Genomic DNA, 9,160 nt, shown 5'->3' on the forward strand with positions numbered 1-9,160 from the left:
ACAATACAGCACTTTATTGCTCACATTCTTTGCTGATGATCATTCATTAACAATTTTTCAGGCAATAATTCTGACAAAACTAATTCTGACAGCTTTACATTTCATGTATTATTGAGTAATCTGTATAATGAGTTTTTTTTTATTTGGATAAGACAAGATGAGTTCATAGTTTTATGGAAAATATTAGGTTGAGATCTGACAACAATAAAAATATGGTAATAAATAAATATGGTAATAAACAGTTGTTACCTCTGGGTTGCGTGGAGTTCTGTTTTTCTCTTTTTACTTATCTATATTTAAAATTTAAAAATTTATTTATAATAACCATATATTGCTTTGTTTAAAAAAAATAACATTTTAAACACAGATTTTTTCATCACAAGAAACCCACGAAAAGAGAGGTAAAGGGAGTGTAGTGTGTAAGATCCTGGTTCTCAATTTACAATCCTGTTCCTTTGCTGGTTCTTAAGGGAGTTGAACAAGGATAATTTTTATGTTCCTTACTCTTTCTAGGAACGCATTATTTCAGCAGATGAACATATTTAATTTTTCAAAATTTATGACCTTGTATATGAAAGAAAAAATGTGAGCGCTGGTGACTTTCTGCTTGCAAATAGTGTTTTTGGTTTTTCCAGGCCAGAAGTATTTATATTGTGAAATAAATATACTGAGCATATGTATTAGTTTGTTAGGGCTGCCATAAGAAAATACTGCAGACTGGGTGGCTCAAACAACAAATTTATTTTCTCACGGTTCTGGAGGCTAAAGTCCAAGATCAAGGTGTTGTCAGAGTTGGTTTCTTCTGTGGGCCATCTTCTCTTTGTGTCTTTAAACAGGCTTCCCTCTGTCTGTGTCTGTGTCCAAATTTCCTCTTCTTCAAAGGATACCAGTCATATTGGTTTAAGGCCAAACCTAACTTAACTGTGTAAAAACCCTGTCTCCATATTAGGTCAGCTTTTGAGGTACTGGGGGTTAGGAATTCTTCAACAGATGAATTTTGGGGCAAATACAATTCAGCCCATAACAGCATCTGTAAAACTTTTCTGTCTGTTGAGATGCCCTTTGGTTCTATAGCCACACAGTGGCTCTTATAGAGTAGTGTTTAACTTTTATTAACTTAAGGATTGCTTTGATAATGAAAAGTAGGGGGTCCACTGCCCAGAAAAATGCACATGTACACTAAATTTCTCATCAGCTCCAGACAGCTACCCGCCCCCCAAGCCCTCTCCCTGTCTGTGGACCCCTAGGATCAAGACCCCTGATACAGATGGTATTACAACCACAAAGTCAGGGAATTCAGTGATCAGATCCATCAAACTCAGCAAGGTTCATCAGTACTAAGTTACAATTTTAGATCTTTCACCTAAATGTTCACGGTCCATTTCCTGTAAACTTGACAGGTGGAGGAATTGGAAGCATCCCTGTAAAACCCTTCCTCTCTCCAGCAAAAGCAAACTCAAAGCGCATGCCAGCTACTCACCTGAATGACTGGAGCAGTTCTCTCCGTTTCCAGCGATGTCTCCTGACCTCAGATTTTGAGCACAGATCAACAGTGAAGGACGCCACTCCTGCTTTTGGGCAGTCCCTGGGCTTGGGCCTTTCAAGGATGAGATCCAGCTACATTTGGCTACATCTGGAGCTCCAGTGAGGTGTGCTCTAGTTTTGGCTAATAATGGATAGGAGGGCTGTTGTCTAACTTGGTGGACTTTCCACTTGGAGCCTTCTTCTGTATAAAACCCAAATTCCTTCAGTGCTTGAAGCTGAAAAAGAAATACTACTTGAAGCTGCTGAGTCAGATTACTAGGGGCTGGGCCTCTAACCTGTCCTTGAAGTGAGCATTAGATACCTTTACCTTGTCAGTGTTTGTAAATAAAGACGATGGAAAAACCAAAGTCGGTGTTTATAGAAGTGCGCTTGGGATGGGCTCTTTAGCATGCCTAGAGAGCTTCCTATTGAATGTACGGACCTGAATTAATGTTTAGACATGGTGCAGAGAAAATTTTGATAACTTTTTTTTTTTCCTTTTTCTGGTAACTTAAATAAATGTATCGATCTGGGACCAGTTACTTGTTTCTTGTTTTGTTAGTACAACACTTTGGCAGGTTTTGTGAATCAGGAAAAAATTAAGATTTGGGTTAATTTTATTTCAGTGTTCTGAGACATTATGTACTTCCTTCCAGTTTTTGTTTTACAGTTCATTTAGATTTGATTTAAGTGAATTATCAAAGCAAAATTTAAAATGCTTTTGCAAGAATTCAGTGAAACTGGAAACCACATAAAATCCCACATTATATAGCTACATCAGAATTTTGTACATAGGCCAGAAAAATAGTAAACAGAAAAAAGCTTACTAATGTACCAGAAAATTTTAGATTATAGATTTTTAAAATTTAATTTTAATTTTAATTAAATAAAATTTAATTTTAGTTTAAAAATTAAATTATAGGTTTTTAATGTATCTTTAGTTTTTTGTGAATGTATTTTATTTTCTTTGTCTTTTTATCCATTTAAAAAAATTATGTAGTCTTGAACCTGTGTTATTAACAAATGTTTTTGCTGAAAATTAATTGCATAGTAAAAATTATTAACAAAGCCTAATTTTACTCAAAATACATTGATTCAATAATATATGAGATACACCTATATAATATATAACACAAACTTGTTAAGAGAAGGGAATTAGAGATCCTGTATCTTGATAAATTAAAGCTGTATTAATGTTGTTAACATTTTAATTTCCTTTCTCAAATTTGAAAACTCTTTCAATGTACCAGTTGATTTTCTTGTCACTTTATCAACCTTTAATTGTTATTGCTTTTTAGATAAAGAAAAATATAAATATACAAAATTAATTTTCCCCCCCAACAAGTCTCTCAAGAAAAGTTTTATGGGTTAGATGTTACATAAAAGAATAACTCAAAATAATGCTTATAGACTAAACAATTATCAACCTCTATCCTTAGTAATGGCAATAGAATTTACCATTTTGGGTTCAAGTGAAAAGAGTTCCTTAGATGTAATCTTTTAAAAAAACAGACTCAGATTTTATTCAGATTTCATTAGTTTTCCCACTGATGTCTTTTTTTTCTGTTCCAGGAGCCAAGCCAATATATCTCACTGTATTTAGAATGCATTTTATTTTATCAAGTAATTTCTATTGTTCCCATATTCTAAAACAGTTGCCAAACAGCAGAGATCCTAACCATTCTCTCTGTGTGTATGTCTGTGTTTGGATATATTTTTTTCCTCTGCTATGCCAGAATAACAGAAATAACCTTATGGGATTTGGAGTCAAAGTGACCTGAATTTTAATCCCAATTTTGCTACTTAAATTTGGGCCATTGATTAAGTCACCCAAGCTCTCTAAACTTCAGTTTCTTCATCTGTAAAATAGAAATAATAATGATAATAATACCTATCTCGCTGAGTTGTAAGGGCTAAATGTGAATATACAATGAAATGCAATAGTGATTATTAGTATTATTACTTATTATCCAATGAAGCTACTAAAGAAAAGAGAATTATTCAGAGAGCAGATGGTCAGGAATGATTTTTTAAAATGGGGGCGGGGGAATGGCACAGAAAGACCATAAATTGAAAAACCAACTCTGAAATAATCAAGAATAGATTGTTCAGTAAAATTAAGAGCTTTTCTCTTTCTTGCCAGCATATTTATATCAAAGCATATAACATGGGGCCAGTTTTGTTACTTGGCATGTTCCTGGCCATTTGTAAAAAAATTGTTCAGCAGCTGTTTCTCTGGGAGGCAGATGGATGAGTGACATTTATAAATTATATTTTTCTGAGGGAGAAACTGAGGCACCAAGTGGTTAATTGTTTTTCCCAAACTTCTGCATCCATGAGACATTAAATTTGAAATTCCAGTTCATGAATATCTTCTGCCTTCCAGCTATGAGCTGCAGAAAGGAATTGCCAATGGATGAGATGATAAACAGGAGGGGCTTTCTCTAAGGGAGGCCAGCTGAAGACTCGTGCTTTGTGTTTGGTACAGATGGCCAACTGGTAGTGCTTACCAGGGCTTCCCTCCCCTGCAGCCACCCACCCTCAAGTGACAGCTTTTTGCATCTTCTTGTCTAATTAAACCACCAACGGAGAATGCCAGTTATCTGCTTGCGTGACACCTCTGAATATTAAGTAGCTTTTGTAATTAATTATTTTTGAAAGACTTGATCCTCCATAATTAAATAAATCTCTGAGAATTAATAATAGGTTAGCATGGTATATTACTGAAAAACACCATGAGCAACAGCTTGGCTGTGTGTGAGGGAAGAACTTCGCATTTAATATAGTGTCTCTATTGATCTATCCTTGAGGATCTGAATGCTCCCAATTCTAACATCACAGTGTGTTTCTTCATTTCTCTATATTCCTGTGCACCCAAGTGGAACCAATTGTTTCTGTACAGGGTAAGATATAAAAAAAAAAATGCAGATTTGCTTAAATAACTTACCGCCCAACAAGGCAGTCTGTGTAGTACACGAGAATATGCCACAAGCAGCTGTCTGGCTTGTGTTGCCCTCTGGGTTGTGACTCTGATGCTGTACAGTAACTTTAGTGTCTCTTTGTTCTGGCAGTGACATTGAGACCAGATGAATGTTGGCAAGATCTGGAAATCAAAGGCATAAAAAGACGCCTTTAATCACGTAGTCATGTTCTCAAGAGAGCTTGTGGGGTTTTGCAGAGCTGGCATACCCCAGAGGACAATCTGGTATACCACCACTGTCTAGGTGGGGCACCTGCTCATTTTGCCCTCGAGGGGCCCGGTAGCTGGGGAAGGAAGACAGAGCTGCCTCTGTAGGATATTCTGCCTCCACGGCCTGCTGTCATGTGATTTAGATTGTTTGGTGGAGACTGCCTAATCTTTGTGTATAAGGGGTCTAGGTGGTTTGCTGGCCAAACTGGATGCACAAGTGTTTAACCAGAAGCAGTGTTGGGGAAGGGACTATGTATGGGTGGAGTTAGGTGAGCAAAGACAGAAAAGGGGTCACAGTCATGCTTACGTTTAAAGAATATTTCCTATCCTTTCCTATCACCCTATTCCATTCTGTTTTCTTCTTCCTGCTTTCCCTATCCCTGTCTTTCCCCTTATCCACTTGTCCTGAATTTGTATTCTTGTTTGGTTGGCATCAGTATTGGCCTGCTTAGATTTCAGCTTTGAGAGTAGGGGGATCATACTTTAGCATTATTAGAATTTAGGTCTGGATGATGTCTTAGGAGTTCTGGACCAGCTGTGGAGAGTCTTACATCTTAAAGATTCTGGAAAGATTCTAGGGTTCCTCCTGGTTTAACTTTTTGTTAGATAAAACTGGTAGTGCTATATGGCTCAGAAACTCAGGTGTAAAGATAATAGTTTTAATAATAATTATCATTGTAATAATAATTAATAAACATTACATGATGTGCATTCTTGTTTTTTGACATAGTATTTAACCTTGAAATAGGTACTATATATCTGCATGATTCAAAATTCAAATTTGAAAAGAGGTATTTAGTAAAAATTTCCTCTCCTATCCACTAAGTTACCATCTCCCAAAGAAATAAATGAATCATTATTCATTTCTTGTATATTCTCCCAAAGATTTTTTATGCATAAAAAAAGAAGTGTATATATGTATGTATATATTTATATGTGTGTATATGTCCACACATATATACTTTCCCATGTTTCAGGGCACAAACAGTAAAATATATTATTCTGCACTTCATGCATTGTCTTTACTTAATCCTCACAGCAGTCCTATGTGAAATAAGGTGTTATTACCCCATTTTACAATTAGAATACAGCTCTAGCTGAGTAACTTGCTCAGGGTGACATAGCAGGATGGTGGATCTGGGATGAACTGACTGTCTGACTTGATCAGCTGCGATCTTCATCACTAGACTATGCTGCCTCGCTTGAGCTGGTAAGGACTCCCCAGGGTTCCTGGCCGATCTGCACAAGTTCTCTGCAGATTCAGTGCAGTACTGACTCGTCACCACAGACTCCAGCCAACAATCAGGGAATGTGGCAAAATTATTCAGCTCTGCATGAGTTAGCATTTTTTTTCTTTTTCAGGAAATATGGATTTTTAAAAATTGTGGTCAAATACACCTAAGATAAAATTTACTATCTTAACCGATTTTATGATTATATTTACTTCAGTGTTAAGTACATTCACATTGTTGCAAAACCAATCTCCAGAACTGTTCATCTTGTAACAGTGGGTTTCTATATCCATTAAATAACTCCCCACTCTCCACTACACTCAGCCCCTGGCAATCACCCTTCTACTCCCTGTCTATGAATTTGACTACTCTAGGTACCTCATATAAGTGGAACAGCACTGTATTTGTCTTTTTGTGAGCACCTTAATGCTTATTTCACTTAGCATAATATCCTCAAGTTCATCCATGTTATAGCGTGTGTCAGAATTTCTTTCATTTTTAAGGCTAGATAATATTTCTTTGTATATATTATCAAAGGCTATAGCATGACACATCTTATAGCATGTGTTAGTATTTCTTTCATTTTTAAGGCTTGATAATATTTCTTTGTATATGTTTTATTATCCTGGGGAGTCCATACCAGCTCAGGTGAGGCAGGATAGCCTAGTGATGAAGATCGCAGCTGATCAAGTTAGACAGTTCATCCCAGATTCACCATCCTGCTATGTTGCCCTGAGCAAGTTAGCTAGAGCTGCATTCTTATTGTAAAATGGAATTAAAAGATAATCTGAATCTTTCCAAGAACTTTTTGAGGTACCCTTGCAGATACCACATTTTGTTTAGCCATTCATCCATTGATGTACACTTGGGTAGTTTCCACCTTTTGGAAATTGTGAATAATTCTGCTGTGAACATGGCTGTACTAATAGCTGTTTGTGTCCCTGTTTTCAATTCTTTTGGGTATATACACAGAAGTGGAATTGCTGGATTAAATGGTAATTCTATTTTTTAATTTTTGAAGAACTGCTGTACTGTTTTCCACAATGACTGCACCATTCTACTTTCCCACCAACAGTAAGGGTCCCAATTTCTCCACATCTTTGCCAAGATTTGTATTTTCTGGTTTTCTTTCTTATTTATTTATTTATTTTTTTGGTAATAGCCAACCTAATGGGTCTGAGGTGGCATTTCTATTATAAAGTGCCATTAAACACATTTCTTAATTCTTGTTTTGGGCCCACTTGTCATGGAATTCAGAGTTCTTCTCACCTTAGGTCCCCTCTTGAAGGCCGGGGAAGGCCTCCACTGTGGAGGAACAACCAGCCCAGGGGCCAAATGGGCTGGTGGCTCAGCTCAGTACACCTGCTCAGACACCTTCACCTCTGGGGTCCCTTGGTAACCTCTTAGTCTGGCTGCATCTTCTTGCTGATTATTCTTCAGCAGAAAGGCTTTCTTGACTTTGGCCAAAAAGACAGGATGGGCTCCCAGGATGCCGAGGAGCCTTTTCCATTGCATAGGTAGCTCATATCCTTCATCCTTCCCGGATGGTTGCTTGCTTTGTTAAAGTGGGAAACTTTTTAAACCTAGTAACATTTTTATTCACTAAGCCAAGTCACTGTTAGACATATCCACCCTCCATCTTTATATTGTCCTTTTTTTGTGTCCTCCCAGGGAAGAAGATGGGAGTGTTTCTCTCCCACACATGATATTGCAGGATACATGACGTTTTATGCAGACTCTCCAGGTTACTGACTCAATTTTCCAACTTAGTTGAGCCACTTTGATCTGATTTACAGGCCCCAAATATTCTGGAGATGATTTTTGGAAATGATTAGGTGGCTTCAGCTACTCAGGACCCAAGCTCAGTACAGCAGTGAGGTACTTGTCTGTATTCTAAGCCATGACCTCTGCATCTACTCCAAGACTTAGCTGCCACTAGTAAGGAAGTGGAGCACCTTAATTTGTGGTGTAATCCATTCTCAACCTATTTTCTGTACGTCCCTGAATATGGCTATTTAAAAAAATGGTATCTTTTTTAATTACAAAAGCAAAAACATATTCAATGCAGAAAATTCGAAAAATGAGGAAAAACATACCACTATAAACACAGTAGTGTGTAAGATCATGACATAGGTATTGTTTTATACCCCTTTCATTTGCTTAAAAGACTTCGTAATTTTTATATGCTAACAAATTTTTTTAACCATATAACTTTTGGTGATAATATTTATGGCATAATATGTACATGCTATAATTTATTTAAACATTTCTTTATTGATGAAAATTTTGCTTAAATCCATTTTGGCTATTATAAACTTTCATGGACATCTTTGTACATATATCTATGTAAATTATGCTATTTTAAAATTCTCTCTTTGGTAAGATGTATAGAAAGGTCTGTTTTATTATAGGTGAAACTGACTGCACAGGGAAGCAGGCTGACAATATAGAGACAAATGCTGATAGGAGAGAGTGGAAAGAGAATACCTTCTTTTCGAGTTAAGGTGAGCAGTATCTGGGCACTGACACCGACTCCGGAGAACTCAGATCAAACTCAACATCACTATCACTTTGCCAATTTCATTTGACACCCAGAGTTCTAAGATGTTCAGGATGCTCCTTTTTCTTCTTCCCTGCTGTTCAAGGTCTTGATTAGTGGAAGTCTTGGAAATATCTAACTAATCAGCCCAACAGCCATACCCTCAAAGTATAGATCTCTGCCTTTGATTGTCTGTTTTGTGAGATGTTAGATGATCTTCGCAGTCTATTTTCTGGAGTAGCCTGTATTTCCTCAGGGTGTTTCTTTAGTTCTTATGGTACTGATAAAGAGCTTTATATCATTGTTATTCTCATTGTTATTCTGGGTGTATCTTGTCCATTGATGATTTACAGACATGGCTTTTATTTGCCCCAACATATTCCTGGAGACTGTGTCCTCAAGCAGATTTTTAAAAATCATATTTTCTAATGAGAATAACACCACAACTGAAAACCACTTAGAATCAAATAAATCACAGATATGGTAAATAAAGTACCATTAAGACAAAGAAATGTCTTTCTGTAAATTTTCTAAACTTTTTTTTTGAATGTCCAGAGACATGCAAAGTGGTTCCACTAATTCAGGTCATATAAAGTGAGCATAAATTTGTGATACATAGTGTTTATTCAAAGGGCCCCAAATGTACATAGAAAGTAAAAACAGAGACTATAAAAA

This window comes from Galeopterus variegatus, unplaced genomic scaffold, assembly GCF_000696425.1.
Source record: "Galeopterus variegatus unplaced genomic scaffold, G_variegatus-3.0.2 Scaffold719, whole genome shotgun sequence".
Classification (NCBI taxonomy): domain Eukaryota; kingdom Metazoa; phylum Chordata; class Mammalia; order Dermoptera; family Cynocephalidae; genus Galeopterus; species Galeopterus variegatus.